A 4,255-nucleotide genomic window follows, 5' to 3' on the forward strand; every position below is an offset into this window, starting at 1 on the left:
AACATATGGCATTGTTCATGTTTATGAACCACATTCATTATAATGTGAATACGTTTCCAACTGCCTGACCCAGTTCTTAGTCCAGGCACTGATCATCTTCCACCTCGACTACTGCAACTCCCCCCTCACTGCTCTGCCTGTCCCTGCCAGCACGTCTGCAGCTCATCCAGAATGCTGGTGCTCACCTGATCTACAACCTCCCCAGGCTCAGATACAGTATGTAACTACCCTCTTCTCATCTTCCTCCACTGGCTAGTGGTATAAGTCCCATCAAACTCAAAATCCTGATGCCTGCCTACCGGGCAGCTAAAGGGACAGCTTCGCTATCCCTTCAAGAGCTCATCAGACCTGCTGCCTGCACACACCTACCAGACCCCTCCATTCTGCTCCGGCGAAGAGCATTTTTTACAGGTTTACAGTAACGTAATTACAGTGAGTTCTGACGGCAACGTAGACAAGGGATTCCTACAGTGTCCAAAATCGATCATACAATAACCGACTTCAACATGCACACTTAAGATTCATTGGTCCAGCACCAAAGCCTTCCATGTGCAGCAGACTCTCTGAGAAGCCTGATCTGCCAGCTGGAACAGCGCTACACACAAGGAGAAATAATCTAAACTGATTTTGTATCACATGGCAATGTGGGTCTGATTTCCAAAAACCTGGTCTGTGTCTGAATCATTCTCGTAAGTACTGTGTCCTCAAAAGTATACACTGCCTACTAAGCATATTACAGTACATACCATTTAGTGGACACTGTGCAAAAAATACTATGATTCAGTTGGGGGGCGATATTAAGCTGTTTCGAAGCTAATCTGTATGAAGTCATTTTTACCAAGGATCCATAAAAAGTAAACAAACCACGTACAGTTAATCGCAGTCCCAGCGTCACTGGTGTTTAAATATCCCACAGCCATCTGCATTTGTTTGCTGATGGACTAAGACGTTAAGCTCCATGTCATATTTAAGGGACTAAAGTGTTCCATTGCTTCCTGAATAGTATGCCTATGAAAATACCTCAGAAAAAAGTATGTCCGCTGTTTATTTTAAGTACAGTACATGAATTTTCATAAATGTTGCCTACTTAACAGCTCTTTAAAAAATAATAGAGAAACTGTACTTAGCTTACATAACTAGCATAATCAATAGTAGGCAAGTGCAATTGGCTGGCTGTTCGATTTTCATAGCAAAAATACTGTCTGTACATAAAGTACCACAAAGAGCATACTGCAAACATGCTCACTCTTGAGACAGCTGTCTAATACAAGACTACACGACAGCTAGTCCCCCACAGTGGGGAAAATTGTACCGGCAAGCTTTGTGCTTTCGTTTCGCGACTGATAATAAAGTGGACTATTGGGAGGTTCTGGACTTATGACTGCCTTCCCTCGGAGAGTAATTTAACACAAAATGGATGCATGCAGGTATCAAACAGATCAAATGTTAGGAGCAGGATTTCCTCTATTTTTCCACAGTGCAGGAGGTAAGTCGAGACTAAGACATTAGACAGGGGTCCACTGGGAAAAGATGGGCCGCCGCTGGATGTTTCGCTGATTGCCCAGTAAGGGGTGCTCTCCGGATCCGAGCAAAACAAAAACATGGTAGGTTTCCAATTCCATCAGAATCTTAGAGGGTGCACACAAACTATATCATTGTGCCATTTACACCGAATGAGAATCACTGGCCAGGTGCTTTACCAAATCAAGATGTGTATTCTCTGTTTTAATGCGGAGCAGTGTTCTGTATTGTACTATATACCCTCAGGTACTATATAGCCATATTTTTGCATACCATGTTAACAATGCAGTTCATTCCCACAACATGCTTTTGTTCATTTCAGTGACCATTAAATTGTTATAGTTCAAGAAACAATTGAACACTTTGCAAAATGTGTTAATTCAATTTAAGGACAAATACCATTACACTAAGTTATTAATTTTCCCTATTATATGGTTATCTGCTTGAGGCAAATGTCTTTGGCTTGGAGACGCTCTCTCCCATTTGTCTGCAAATTTATAACACAAATTAATATCACGGCTTAATTTCAGAGGGCTAACTTTAAGCCTCAATTCACAAGTACTAAATCAATGCTAAAAGCTAGCTGTGTGCTAAATCGATCATGCAGGAAGTAAGGAAAGCAGTACTTAGAGAGACATTTCCTGTGTAATTTTGCAGACAGAAAGGGGGACTGGGAGAAAAGGGCAGGACACCGTTGGGTCAGGAGAAAAACAACAAAGAGTGTATGACAGAGATATCATAAACATGGATAGAAGGTTTTTGGCATTTATTGCAATGGTTATAAATTGTGCTTGTGAGAAGGTGGTGCAAGCAGTTAGAGATATATTGGGTATTTTTAATGTGAAGGGGGACCAGATGCAGGGGGTTTTGGAGAAATTGTTTGGTGGGAGTCAAACGTTAAGGAAATAAGAGTTTATAAAGAAGGGGTTTAGGAACAGGAGGTTGTTTTTTTATATATACAGTGGAATCCAAAAATGTGAGACCAGATTGAAAATCTATTTTTCATTTAATCCTGGAAATAGTATTTAGAAAAATGGGAAACAAATTAAAGTGAATTCAAACTTTGCAAGAACTACTTGAAGACCAATGAAGAGCAGGAGTGCTGCACAATCCAATCACCTGACCTGCTACACAAACGCCTGACCTCAACTCTATTGAATATTTATGGGGGCACTTGAAGACCGACAAAAGCCAAGCATTCAGGAATATCACAAGATGCTCTTTGGACCATTGTCAAATAATGCTGGGATAAGATGAATCATCAGGTCTTGCACAAATATGTCGAGTCCATGCCAGCTCAAGTGCACATTGTCATTCAAGCAAAAGGGGGACATACATTAACAAATGTATTAACAAATTCTGAAATTAATGTAAATTGTAAAAAAGATTCAACTTTTCACTCACAATATTATGCTGACGGAAAAGGTTTGCATTACATTGGAAAAGGTTTGCATTACATTAGAAAAGAATGGAAAATAGAGCCATTTTCACTCTTGGTCTAAGTGGTGGTAATGCACAAACATTGGTTGCCAACCACCATTAAAACCAATTAAAAGAAGAAGGTAGTTTCACAGAGAGATTAAGAAGTGCGGGGCAGCTTGCCTATCTGGCACCAGTAATCATGCTACGGTCAAAGTCACTTAGATCACATTTCTTCCCCATTCTCACATTTGGTCTGTAAAACAGCTAAACCTCTTGTCCATGCCTGTATGCTTTTATGCACTTAGTTGCTACCACAAGATTGTCTGATCAAATATTTGCATTAACAACTAGTGTACAGCTCTACCTAATAAAGTGCTCAGTGAGTGTAAATGAAGTAAAATAGAGAAAGCAGTATAATATATTCAGTCGGTGGTGATATCACATTAACATTGTGTGTGTGTGTGTGTGAGTATGTGTATGAATGGGTTAATGAGAAGGATCAATTGTACAGCACTTTAGTAGCTTAGCATAGTGGTTAAGGCAAATGACTGGGACCCGCAAGGTCGGTGGTTCAATCCCTGGTGTAGCCACAATAAGATCCGCACAGCCGTTGGGCCCTTGAGCAAGGCCCGTAACCCCATTGCTCCAGGGAAGGATCGTCTCCTGCTTAGCCTAATCAACTGTAAGTCGTTTGGTTATGAACTGCCATTAAAGCCAATTAAAAGGAGAATAAAGGAGGTAGTTTGGCAGGGAGATGAGGGAGCGGGGGGGGGGGGGGGGCACCGTCGACACGCAGGAGCGGAAGGCAGGCCGACCCGTCTCCCGCGGGCGGCCAGATGGTGGGAAAGCTTGGCGCAGACAGCGCAGGTGGGGAACTCTCCACCTGTCTGGTGCGCGCGGCGAGACACGGGAGCGTGGGAATCGGAGCCTGTCAAACAGACAGCGCGACCACCCGCGCCCCGCTCGGTGAAGGGTGATTAAAACAGCCCGGTGCATATGGCCCGGGTCACCGCGGGCAGGAACGGGAGCCGATCGCTCAGAGCCTGTCCAACGCCGCGACGGCCGCCGTCAATTATTCAACGTCGCGTACGCTCCGAGAGCCCGGGATTGATCGGCCCGCACCGGAGCTCTTAAACGGGCGGGATCAATTCCCGTCCGCATTCAGGGCCCGCCGCGCGATCCTTCAAACCTAGAGAGAGGGTTTTTTTTTTTTTTTTTTTGCTGGAACAGGATGAGCACATGTACAAGCTCATTTAACCAGTATCGGTAAGCCAGCGGTAAAGCCCAATACAGCTACATAAGAGACTGACAC

Source organism: Conger conger, chromosome 14 (genome assembly GCF_963514075.1).
Source record: "Conger conger chromosome 14, fConCon1.1, whole genome shotgun sequence".
Classification (NCBI taxonomy): domain Eukaryota; kingdom Metazoa; phylum Chordata; class Actinopteri; order Anguilliformes; family Congridae; genus Conger; species Conger conger.